We start from the raw sequence: 13,424 nt of genomic DNA on the forward strand, positions 1-13,424 counted from the left end.
AGGAGCGGGAGCTTCGGGTCGTGGAGGCAAAGGCTGCCGAGAATGAGGACGACATACAGGGCCTGGTGGTGAAGACGGAGATGCACGAGGCACACCATAAACGATGTGTGGAAAGGCTGGAGGCGCTGGAGAACAACGCGAGGAGGAACAACCTAAGGATTCTTGGTCTTCCTGAAGGTGCGGAGGGAGCGGACGTCGGGGCATATGTGAGCACGATGCTGCACTCGTTAATGGGAGCGGAGGCCCCGGCTGGTCCGCTGGAGGTGGAGGGAGCATACCGAGCGATGGCGCGAGGACCGAGAGCAGGAGAAATTCCTAGAGCCATAGTGGTGAGATTCCTCCGTTTTAAGGATAGAGAGATGGTCCTTAGATGGGCAAAGAAAACTCGGAGCAGTAAGTGGGAGAACGCGGTGATCCGCGTATATCAAGACTGGAGTGCGGAGGTGGCGAGAAGGAGGGCGAGCTTTAATCGGGCCAAGGCTTCACAAAAAGAAGATAAAATTCGGAATGCTGCAACCGGCAAGACTGTGGGTCACATATCAAGGGAGGCACCACTACTTTGAGACGGCGGATGAGGCGTGGACTTTTATCGTGGAAGAAAAATTGGAATGAGCGGGTTATTTAATAATAATTTTTAAAAAAGAACGTTTGCAACAAAGTGGTGGGGCGAGTATGGGGGGGCGAAGAGGGGGGTAAAAAGGGGGGAAAGAGGAGTTTTATGTTATTAATCCTGCGATGTGGTAACTTTTCTCTCTTCCACAGGAGGTGGTGGGGGGAGGAAAGGAGGTGGAGGAGATGGGACGTTGGCCATTGGGGGCGGGGCCAAGGGGGAAGCGCGGGCTCGGTTCCCGCGCTATGATAATCATGGCGGGAATAGGGAAGCAGGAAGGAGGGGGCGTCGCACGGTGCGAGCCGAGGTCACGGGGGGAAGCCGAGGTCGGCCAGAGTTTGCTGACTTCTGGGAGCAACATGGGGGGTGTAACTACGCTAGTGGGGGATCTAGCGGGGGGGGGGGGGGTGGGAGGGGGGAATTATTGGGCTGCTGCTGCTGGGGAGAGGGGGGAGCTGGTATGGGGTGGGATGGGCGGGGGGGCACCGCCTGGGGGGGACACAGCTGCGTGAGAACCGGGTGAGGAGCTGGAAAAAGGGGATGGCTAATCGACAAGGGCGGGGGGGTAAAAAGCCCCCCAACCCGGCTGATCACGTGGAATGTGAGAGGGCTGAACGGGCCGATAAAGAGGGCACGGGTACTCGCACACCTTAAGAAACTTAAGGCAGACGTGGTTATGTTACAGGAAACGCACTTGAAACTGATAGACCAGGTGAGACTACGCAAAGGTTGGGTGGGGCAGGTGTTCCATTCGGGGCTAGATGCGAAAAACAGGGGGGTGGCTATATTAGTGGGGAAGCGGGTAATGTTTGAGGCAAAGACTATAGTGGCGGATAGCGGGGGCAGATACGTGATGGTGAGTGGCAAACTACAGGGGGAGACAGTGGTTTTGGTAAACGTATATGCCCCGAACTGGGATGATGCCAATTTTATGAGGCGTATGCTAGGACGCATCCCGGACCTAGAGGTGGTAATGGGGGGAGATTTCAATATGGTGTTGGAACCAGGGCTGGACAGGTCGAGGTCCAGGACTGGAAGGAGGCCGTCAGCAGCCAAGGTGCTTAAAGATTTTATGGAGCAGATGGGAGGAGTAGACCCGTGGAGATTTAGCAGACCTAGGAGTAAGGAGTTTTCGTTTTTCTCCTATGTCCACAAAGTCTATTCGCGAATAGACTTTTTTGTTTTGGGAAGGGCGTAGATCCCGAAGGTGAGGGGAACGGAGTATACGGCTATAGCCATTTCGGATCACGCTCCACATTGGGTGGACTTGGAGATAGGGGAGGAAACAGAAGGGCGCCCACCCTGGAGAATGGACATGGGACTAATGGCAGATGAGGGGGTGTGTCTAAGGGTGAGGAGGTGCATTGAAAAGTTCTTGGAACTCAATGATAATGGGGAGGTCCAGGTGGGAGTGGTCTGGGAGGCGCTGAAGGCAGTGGTTAGAGGGGAGCTGATATCAATAAGGGCACATAAAGGAAAGCAGGAGAGTAGGGAACGGGAGCGGTTGCTGCAAGAACTTCTGAGGGTGGACAGGCAATATGCGGAGGCACCGGAGGAGGGACTGTACAGGGAAAGGCTAAGGCTACACGTAGAATTTGACTTGCTGACAACGGGTACTGCAGAGGCACAGTCGAGGAAGGCACAGGGTGCACAGTACGAATATGGGGAGAAGGCGAGCAGGTTGCTGGCCCACCAATTGAGGAAAAGGGGAGCAGCGAGGGAAATAGGGGGAGTGAGGGATGAGGAAGTAGAGATGGAGCGGGGAGCGGAGAGAGTGAATGGAGTGTTCAAGGCATTTTATAAAAAATTATACGAAGCTCAACCCCCGGATGGGAAGGAGAGAATGATGGGCTTTCCGGATCGGCTGGAATTTCCCAAGGTGGAGGAGCAGGAAAGGGTGGGACTGGGAGCACAGATTGAAATAGAGGAAGTAGTGAAAGGAATTAGGAGCATGCAGGCGGGGAAGGCTCCAGGACCAGATGGATTCCCAGTTGAATTTTACAGAAAATATGTGGACTTGCTCGCCCCGCTACTGATGAGGACCTTTAATGAGGCAAAGGAAAGGGGACAGCTGCCCCCGACTATGTCTGAGGCAACGATATCGCTTCTAAAGAAGGAAAAGGACCCGCTGCAATGCGGCTCCTATAGACCTATTTCCCTCCTAAATGTAGACGCTAAGATTCTGGCCAAAGTAATGGCAATGAGGATAGAGGATTGTGTCCCGAGGGTGGTCCATGAGGACCAAACTGGGTTTGTGAAGGGGAGACAGCTGAATACGAATATACGGAGGCTGCTAGGGGTAATGATGATGCCCCCACCAGAGGGGGAAGCGGAGATAGTGGTGGCGATGGATGCCGAGAAAGCATTTGATAGAGTGGAGTGGGATTATTTGTGGGAGGTGCTGAGGAGATTTGGTTTTGGAGATGAGTATGTTGGATGGGTGCAGCTGTTGTATAGGGCCCCAGTGGCGAGTGTGGTCACGAATGGACGGGGATCTGCATACTTTAGGCTCCATAGAGGGACAAGGCAGGGATGCCCTCTGTCCCCATTATTGTTTGCACTGGCGATTGAGCCCCTGGCAATAGCACTGAGGGGTTCCAAGAAGTGGAGGGGAGTACTTAGAGGAGGAGAAGAACACCGGATATCTCTGTATGCGGATGACTTGTTGTTATATGTAGCGGACCCGGCGGAGGGGATGCCAGAGATAATGCGGACACTTCGGGAGTTTGGAGAATTCTCAGGATATAAACTGAACATAGGGAAAAGTGAGTTGTTTGTGGTGCATCCAGGGGAGCAGAGCAGAGAAATAGAGGACTTTCCGCTGAGGAAGGTAACGAGGGACTTTCGTTACTTGGGGATCCAGATAGCCAAGAATTGGGGTACATTGCATAGGTTAAATTTAACGCGATTGGTGGAACAAATGGAGGAGGACTTCAAGAGATGGGACATGGTATCCCTGTCACTGGCAGGGAGGGTGCAGGCGGTTAAAATGGTAGTCCTCCCGAGATTCCTCTTTGTGTTTCAGTGCCTCCCGGTGGTGATCACGAAGGCTTTTTTCAAAAGGATCGAAAAGAGTATCATGAGTTTAGTGTGGGCCGGGAAGACCCCGAGAGTGAGGAAGGGATTCTTACAGCGTAGTAGGGATAGGGGGGAGCTGGCACTACCGAGCCTAAGTGAGTACTACTGGGCCGCCAATATCTCAATGGTGAGTAAGTGGATGGGAGAAGAGGAGGGAGCGGCGTGGAAGAGATTGGAGAGGGCGTCCTGTAGGGGGACTAGCCTACAAGCTATGGTGACGGCCCCATTGCCGTTCTCACCGAAGAAATACACCACAAGCCCGGTGGTGGTGGCGACTTTGAAAATTTGGGGACAGTGGAGACGGCATAGGGGAAAGACTGGAGCCTTGGGGGGGTCCCCGATAAGAAATAACCATAGGTTTGCCCGGGGAGAATGGATGGGGGATTTGGAATATGGCAAAGAGCAGGAGTAACGCAACTGAAAGATCTGTTTGTGGATGGGAAGTTCGCAAGTCTGGGAGCGCTGACCGAGAAATATGGGTTGCCCCAAGGGAATGCATTCCGGTATATGCAACTGAGGGCTTTTGCGAGGCAACAGGTGAGGGAATTCCCGCAGCTCCCGACGCATGAGGTGCAGGACAGAGTGATCTCAAAGACATGGGTGGGGGACGATAATGTGTCAGATATATATAGGGAAATGAGGGACGAGGGGGAAATTATGGTAGATGAGCTGAAAGGGAAATGGGAAGAAGAGCTGGGGGAGGAGATTGAGGACGGGCTGTGGGCGGATGCCCTAATTAGGGTAAACTCATCGTCCTCGTGTGCCAGGCTAAGCCTGATTCAATTTAAGGTGTTACACAGGGCGCATATGACTGGAGCACGGCTCAGTAAATTTTTTGGGGTAGAGGATAGGTGTGCGAGATGCTCGAGAAGCCCAGCGAATCACACCCACATGTTCTGGTCATGTCCGGCACTACAGGGGTTCTGGGTGGGGGTGACAAAGGTGCTTTCGAAAGTAGTGGGGGTCCAGGTCGAACCAAGCTGGGGGTTGGCTATATTTGGGGTTGCACAAGAGCCGGGAGTGCAGGAGGCGAGAGAGGCCTATGTTTTGGCCTTTGCGTCCCTAGTAGCCCGGCGCAGGATACTGTTGATGTGGAAGGAAGCCAAGCCCCCGGGGGTGGAGACCTGGATAAATGACATGGCAGGGTTTATAAAGCTGGGACGGATTAAGTTCGTCCTAAGGGGATCGGCTCAAGGGTTCACCAGGCGGTGGCAACCGTTCGCCGAATACCTCACAGAAAGATAGAGGGAATGGAAAAGAAGAAGGCAGCAGCAGCAGCCCGGGGGGGGGGGGGGGGGGGGAGAGGGACCGGAAGGACTCTCAGGGTTGTTAATATATATGTATAATATGTATAGGTCGTTGCTATAAATAATTGTATATTGGACTGTTAAATCATATTTTTGGAGAGTGTTTATCTGAGACAAGGCAGTTGCCATTTAGTTTTAGTTTTCGTTTTTGTTATATATTATTTATTCTTTGTTTATAAAACAGGTCATTGTTACTTATACTGTTATATTATTGTGTAAAGGATACACAATGTACTGTGATGGTTGACCAAAAGTTTTCAATAAAATATTTTTTTTAAAAAAAGAAGGCAAATGGAATTTTATCCTTCATTGCTAGAGGGATGGAGTTTAAGACGAGGGAGGTTCTGCTGAAATTGTATAAGGTGTTAGTGAGGCCACACCTGGAGTATTGTGTTCAGTTTTGGTCTCCTTACTTGAGAAGGACGTACTGGCACTGGAGGGTGTGCAGAGGAGATTCACTAGGTTAATCCCAGAGCTGAAGGGGTTGGATTACGAGGAGAGGTTGAGTAGACTGGGACTGTACTCGTTGGAATTTAGAAGGACGAGGGGGGATCTTATAGAAACATATAAGATTATGAAGGGAATAGACAGGATAGATGCGGGCAGGTTGTTTCCACTGGCGGGTGAAAGCAGAACTAGGGGGCATAGCCTCAAAATAAGGGGAAGTAGATTTAGGACTGAGTTTAGGAGAAACTTTTTCACCCAAAGGGTTGTGAATCTATGGAATTCCTTGCCCAGTGAAGCAGTACAGGCTCCTTCATTAAATGTTTTTAAGATAAAGAGAGATAGTTTTTTGAAGAATAAAGGGATTAAGGGTTATGGTGTTCGGGCCAGAAAGTGGAGCTGAGTCCACAAAAGATCAGCCATGATCTCATTGAATGGTGGAGCAGGATCAAGGGGCCAGATGGCATACTCCTGCTCCTAGTTCTTATGTTCTTATGATGACACCTGTTGGGGGGGGGGGGTGATGGGGAGTCTCGATTAATGACGCTGGGTGCGTGGGGTCTGCATTGACGACACTTGCTGGGGCGTGGTGCGGGTGGAGCTGGAGTGATGAGACTTGCTGGGAGAGGTGAGGGGGGCTGGATTGTTGACACTGGTTAGGTGGGTGAGAGGGGAGGCTGGATTGAAGACACTTGCTGGGGGAGGAGGGGGTGCTGGTTTGATGACACCTGCGGCGGGGGGAGGTGATGTGGGGTCTGGATTGATGACGCTGGGTGGGTGGTGGTCTGGATTGCCGTCACTTGCTGGGGGGTGATGGGGGGCTGGATTGATGAGACTTGCTGTGGGGGTGATAGGGGGCTGGATTGATGAGACTTGCTGTGGGAGTGATGGGTGGGGCTGAATTGATGACACCTGCTGGGGGAGCGAGGGGGGGCTGGACTGATGACACTTGCCGGGGGGGTGATGGGGGGCTGGATTGATGAGACTTGCTGTGGGAGTGATGGGTGGGGCTGAATTGATGACACCTGCTGGGGGAGTGAGGGGGGCTGGACTGATGACACTTGCGGGGGGGGGGGGGGGGGGGGGGGGGTGAGGGGGGCTGGATTGATGACAAATGCTCTGTCGGTGACGAGGGGCAGGATTGCTGCCACTTGCTGGTGGGAGGGTGAGTGGGGTTGGATTGATGACACTTGTGTGGGGTGAGGGGAGCTGGATTGATGACACTTGCTGGGGGGTGAGGGGGCTAGATTGATGACAGCTAGAGGGGGGCTGGATTGATGACAGTTGCTGGGGGGTGAGGGGGCCAGATAAATGACATCTGTGTGGGAATTAATGACACATGCTGAGGGTGAGGGGGGTGAATTGATATCACCTTCTGGTGGGAGGGTGAGGGGAGCTGGGTTTATGACACCTGGAGGGGGTGAGGGGGTGCTGGATTGATGACACTCCCTGGGAGCTTTATGGGGGTTGGATTGATGACAGTCTTGGGGTGGTGAGAGAGGCTGGAATGATGACACTTGCTTGGAGGTGGTGGGGGGACTTGATTGATGCCACTTGCTGGGGGTGGTGAGGGGGGCTGGATTGATGACACTTCTGGGTGGGTGAGGGGGGTGGATTGATGACACACCTGGGTGGGTGAAGGGGGCTGGATTGATTGCACTTTTGGGGAGGCGAGGAGGCTGGATTGAAGACACTTGCTGGGAGGTGATGGGGGGGGGGGGGGGGGCTGGATTGATGACACTTGCTGGGAGGTGATGGGGGGCTGGATTGATGCCACTTGCTGGGAGGTGATGGGGGGGCTGGATTGATGCCACTTGCTGGGGGGGGGGGGGTGAGGGTGCTTGATTGAGGACACTTGCTTGGGTCTGGGAGGGCTGGATTGATGCCACTTGCTGTTGGGGGGGGTGAGGGGCTGGATTGATGACACTTGTTAGGTGGGTGAGGGGGTGCTGCTTTGATGACACTTGCTGGGTGGGTGCGCACTGGATGGATGACACTCGCTGGGGTGGGTTTGGGTGGGACTGGATTAATGACACTTGCTGGGGGATGAGGGGGGGCTGGTTTGATGACACCTGTGGGGGGGGGGGTGATGGGGAGTCTCGATTAATGATGCTGGGTGGGTGGGGTCTGGATTGATGACACTTGCTAGGGCGTGGTGGGGGTGGAGCTGGAGTGATGAGACTTGCTGGGGGAGGTGAGGAGGGCTGGATTGATGACACTTGCTGGTGGATGGTGAGGGGGTCTGGGCTGATCACACTTGCCTGGGGGGTGGGGTGCTGGAGTGATGGCAATTGCTGGGGGTGGGGGGCTGAGGGGCTGGATTAATGGCAGTTGCTTAGGTGGTGGGGGGCCTGGTTTGATGACACCTGTGGAGGGGAGCTGATGGGGGGTATGGATTGATGACACTGGGTGGGTGGTGGGTTGGATTGACGACACTTGCTGGGGGGGTGATGGGGGGCTGGATTGATGAGACTTGTTGGGGGTGGTGAGGGGGGCTGGATTGATGACACTTGCTGGGGGGGTGGGGGGCTGGATTGATGACAGTTTGTGGTGGGGGGGTGAGGAGGGTTGGATTGATGACACTTGCTGGGTGGGGGGTTAGACTGATGACACTTGCTGGGTGAGTGAGAGGGGGGGGCTGGATTGATGACACCTGCTGGGTGATGAGGGAGAGCAGGTTTGATGATACCTGTGGGGGGGGGGGGGGTGATGGGGAGTCTCGATTAATGACGCTGGGTGGGTGGGGTCTGGATTGACGACACTTGCTGGGGCGTGGTGGGGGTGGAGCTGGAGTGATGAGACTTGCTGGGAGAGGTGAGGGGGGCTGGATTGTTGACACTGGTTGGGTGGGTGAGAGGGGGGGCTGGATTGAAGACACTTGCTGGGGGAGGAGGGGCGTTGGTTTGATGACATCTGCGGCGGGGGGAGGTGATGGGGGGTCTGGATTGATGACGCTGGGTGGGTGGTGGTCTGGATTGCCGACACTTGCGGGGGGGTGATGGGGGGCTGGATTGATGACAGTCTTGGGGTGGTGGAGAGGCTGGAATGATGACACTTGCTTGGAGGTGATGGGGGGACTTGATTGATGACACTTCTGGGGGGGTGAGGGGGGCTGGATTGATGACACTTCTGGGGGGGTGAGGGGGCTGGATTGATTACACTTTTGGGGAGGTGAGGAGGCTGGATTGATGACACTTGCTGGGAGGTGATGGGGGGCTGGATTGATGACACTTGCTGGGAGGTGATGGGGGGCTGGATTGATGACACTTTTGGGGAGGTGAGGAGGCTGGATTGAAGACACTTGCTGGGAGGTGATGGGGGGCTGGATATATGCCACTTGCTGGGGGGGGGGTGAGGATGCTGGATTGAGGACACTTGCTTGGGTCTGGGGAGGGCTGGATTGATGCCACTTGCTGTTGGGAGGTGAGGGGCTGGATTGATGACACTTGTTAGGTGGGTGAGGGGGGGCTGCTTTGATGACACTTGCTGTTGGGGGGGTGGGGGGCTGGATTGATGACACTTGTTGGGTGGGTGAGGGGGGGCTGCTTTGATGACACTTGCTGGGTGGGTGCGCACTGGATTGATGACACTCGCTGGGGTGGGTTTGGATGGGACTGGATTAATGACACTTGCTGGGGGATGAGCGGGGGCTGGTTTGATGACACCTGTGGGGGGGGGGCGGTGATGGGGAGTCTCGATTAATGATGCTGGGTGGATGGGGTTTGGATTGATGACACTTGCTAGGGCGTGGTGGGGGTGGAGCTGGAGTGATGAGACTTGCTGGGGGAGGTGAGGGGGGCTGGATTGATGACACTTGCTGGTGGATGGTGAGGGGGTCTGGGCTGATCACACTTCCTGGGGGGTGGGGTGCTGGAGTGATGGCAATTGCTGGGGGTGGGGGGCTGAGGGGGCTGGATTAATGGCACTTGCTTAGGTGGTGGGGGGCCTGGTTTGATGACACCTGTGGAGGGGAGGTGATGGGGGTATGGATTGATGACACTGGGTGGGTGGTGGGCTGGATTGACGACACTTGCTGGAGGGGTGGGGGGCTGGATTGATGACAGTTTGTGGTGGGGGGGTGAGGGGGGTTGGATTGATGACATTTGCTGGGTGGGGGGGGTTAGACTGATGACACTTGCTGGGTGAGTGAGAGGGGGGGGCTGGATTGATGACACCTGCTGGGTGATGAGGGAGAGCAGGTTTGATGATACCTGTGGGGGGGGGGGGTGATGGGGAGTCTCGATTAATGACGCTGGGTGGGTGGGGTCTGGATTGACGACACTTGCTGGGGCGTGGTGTGGCTGGAGCTGGAGTGATGAGACTTGCTGGGAGAGGTGAGGGGGGCTGGATTGTTGACACTGGTTGGGTGGGTGAGGGGGGGGCTGGATTGAAGACACTTGCTGGGGAGGAGGGGCGTTGGTTTGATGACATCTGCGGCGGGGGGAGGTGATGGGGGGTCTGGATTGATGACGCTGGGTGGGTGGTGGTCTGGATTGCCGACACTTACGGGGGGGTGATGGGGGGCTGGATTGATGAGACTTGCTGTGGGGGTGATGGGTGGTGCGGAATTGATGACACTTGCTGGGGGATTGAGGGGGGCTGGACTGATGACACTTGCTGGGGGGTTGAGGGGGGCTGGATTGATGACAAATGCTCTGTCGGTGGGGGGGGGGGGCAGGATTGATGCCACTTGCTGGTCGGAGGGCTCGCTGGTGGGAGGGTGAGTGTGGTTGGATTGATGACACTTGTTGGGTGGGGTGAGGGGGGCTGGATTGATGACACTTGCTGGGGGGTGAGGGGGCCAGATTAATGACATCTGTTTGGATGTGGGAATAAATGACACATGCTGAGGGTGAGGGGGGTTGGATTGATATCACCTTCTGGTGGGGGGGTGAGGGGAGCTGGGTTTATGACACCTGGAGGGGGTGCTGGATTGATGACACTTTCTGGGAGCTTGATTGGGGCTAGATTTATGACACTTGCTGGGAGGTGATGGGGGGCTGGATTGATGGCACTTGCTGGGAGATGATGGGGGGGCTGGATTGATGCCACTTGCTGGGGGGGGGGTGAGGGGGGCTAGTTTGATGACACTTGCTGGGGTCTGGGGAGGGCTGGATTGATGCCACTTGCTGTTGTGGGGGGTAGGGGGCTGGATTGATGACACTTGCTGGGGTGGGTGGGGTGGGACTGGACTGATGACATTTGCTGGGGGATGAGGGGGGGCTGGTTTGATGACACCTGTGGGGGGGGGTGATGGGGAATCTTGATTAATGATGCTGGGTGGGTGGGGTCTGGATTGATGACACTTGCTATGGCGTGGTGGGGGTGGAGCTGAAGTGATGAGACTTGCTGGTGGAGGTGAGGGGGGCTGGATTGATGACACTTGCTGGAGGGTGGTGAGGGGGGCTGGGCTGATCACACTTGCCCAGGGGGTGGGGTGCTGGAGTGATGACAATTGCTGGGGGGGGGTGCTGAGGGGGCTGGATTAATGGCACTTGCTTACGTGGTGGGGGGCCTGGTTTGTTGACACCTGTGGAGGGGAGGTGATGGGGGGTAAGATTGATGACGCTGGGTGGGTGGTGGGCTGGATTGACAACACTTGCTGGGTGGGGTGATGCGTGGGGGCTAGATTGATGACACCATGGCGGAGGCGGAAGAGACTTTCCCCACTGCGCATGCGTGGGAAACTGACAGCGGCCGCTGACGCTCCCGCGCATGCGCCGGGAAACTGACAGCGGCCGCTGACGCTCCCGCGCATGCGCTGCATTTCCGCGCCAGCTGGCGGGGAAACAAACGCCATTTCCGCCAGCTGGCGGGGCGGAAATCCCTCCGGCGTCGGCCTAGCCCCTCAATGTTGGGGCTAGGCCGCCAAAGATGCGGAGCATTCCGCACCTTTGGGCCGGCGCGATGCCCGTCTGATTGCCGCCGGCTTTGGCGCCAGTCGGCGGACATCCCGCCGTTGGGGGAGAATTTCGCCCTGGATGTCTGAGTAGATTAGGTGTAAACAGTCCTGAATGAAACTGCGGATACCTGGGTTGATGGGCTGTTGATAGCCCTGAGTATCGATCTGGGCTACGTTCCCCGAGCTGAAGCTGCAAACCTGTCTGCAGCTGCCTGCTTGTGTCTTCTTGGCTGCTTTCCCCAGCAGTCTTTCGGGTTAGCCGTTTTAAACTGGGTTTTGGCCAGATTAATCGGAACGCAGCCATTTTACGTGGCTACAACACACTTTCTGGTGGCGGGGTAAGAAGGGCTGGATTGATGCCACCTGCTGGGGTGGTTGATGGGGGCTGGATTTATGACACTTGCTGGGTGGGTGAGGTGAGCAGGATTGATGACATCTGTGGTGGGGGTCCGGAATACATGACTCTGGTGGGGGGGGTGAGGGAGGACGGATTGATGACACTTGCTGGGGGTAATGAGGGGGGCTGTATTGATGACACTTGTTGGGTGGGCTGAGGGGAGGCTAGATTGATGACACCTGGGGGGGTGGGGAGTGAGGGCGCTGGCTTGATGACAGGCTGGGGAGGTGGGGGGCTGGATTGATGACAACTGGTGGTGAGTGGGGGCTGGAATGTTGACACCTGGGGGGGTGAGGGAGGCTCAATTGAATAGACTTGCTGGGGGTGGGAAGGGGCTGGATTGATGACACTTGCTGGGGGGGTGGTGAGGGGGGCTGGATTGATGATACCTGGTAGGGGTGGGTGAGGGGTGCTGGATTGATGACACCTGGGGTTGAGGGGGACTGGATTGAATAGCATTGCTGGGGGTGGCAATGGGCTGGATTGATGACACTTGCTGGGGGGGGGGGGGGGTTGAGGGGGGCTGGATTGATGACACTTGCTGGGGGGGGGGGTGTTGAGGGGGGGCTAGACTGATGACTCTGATGGCGAGGTGATGGGGGCTGGATTGATGACACTTGTTGGGTGTGGCAAGGGGGGGGCTGGATGGATGACACTTTCTGGAGGGGGGTGAGGGGGGCTGGAGTGATGACACGCTGGTGGGGTTAGCGGGGGCTGGATTGACCACACTTGCTGGGTGGGTGGGGGCGCCTGGATTGATGACACTTGCCGGGGGGGGGGTGTTGAGGGGGGGCTAGACTGATGACTCTGATGGCGAGGTGATGGGGGCTGGATTGATGACACCTGGGGTTGAGGGGGACTGGATTGAATAGCATTGCTGGGGGTGGCAATGGGCTGGATTGAGGACACTTGCTGGGGGGGGGGGGGGGGGGGTTGAGGGGGGCTGGATTGATGACACTTGCTGGGGGGGGGGTTGAGGGGGGGCTAGACTGATGACTCTGATGGCGAGGTGATGGGGGCTGGATTGATGACACTTGTTGGGTGTGGGCAAGGGGGGGGCTGGATGGATGACACTTTCTGGAGGGGGGTGAGGGGGGCTGGAGTGATGACACGCTGGTGGGGTTAGCGGGGGCTGGATTGATCACACTTGCTGGGTGGGTGGGGGCGCCTGGATTGATGACACTTGCCGGGGGGGGGGGGTGATGGGGGATGGATTGATGACAGTTGCTGGGGGGGAATGTGGGGCTTCCTGGGCCGGTGAGGGGGGCTGGCTTGATGACAGGCTGGGGACGTGGGAGGCTGGGTTGATTTCACTTTCTGGTGGGGAGGGTGAAGGGTGCTGGATTGATGAAAACTGGTGAGGGTGAGGGGGGCTAGATTGATGACAGGCTGGGGGTTGGGCGGGCTGGTTTGATTACACTTTGTGGTGGGGAGGGTGAAGGGGGCTGGATTGATGACAACTGGTGAGGGTGAGGGGGGCTAGATTGATGACACTTGCTGGGGGTGTGAGAAGATCTGGATTGGTGACACTTGTTGGGTGGGGTGTGAGGGGGGCTTGGCCTGATGGCACTTTCTGGTGTGTCGCTCTCTTTGGTTGTTTCTAAATATTGCGGTCAATATGGTTGACTTCCTTAATTCTAATTACGTTTGCTTTAGAGTCACCAGATATCTTTCGATATCGCCACA

This window comes from Scyliorhinus torazame, chromosome 6 (assembly GCF_047496885.1).
Source record: "Scyliorhinus torazame isolate Kashiwa2021f chromosome 6, sScyTor2.1, whole genome shotgun sequence".
NCBI classification, from domain to species: Eukaryota; Metazoa; Chordata; class Chondrichthyes; order Carcharhiniformes; family Scyliorhinidae; genus Scyliorhinus; species Scyliorhinus torazame.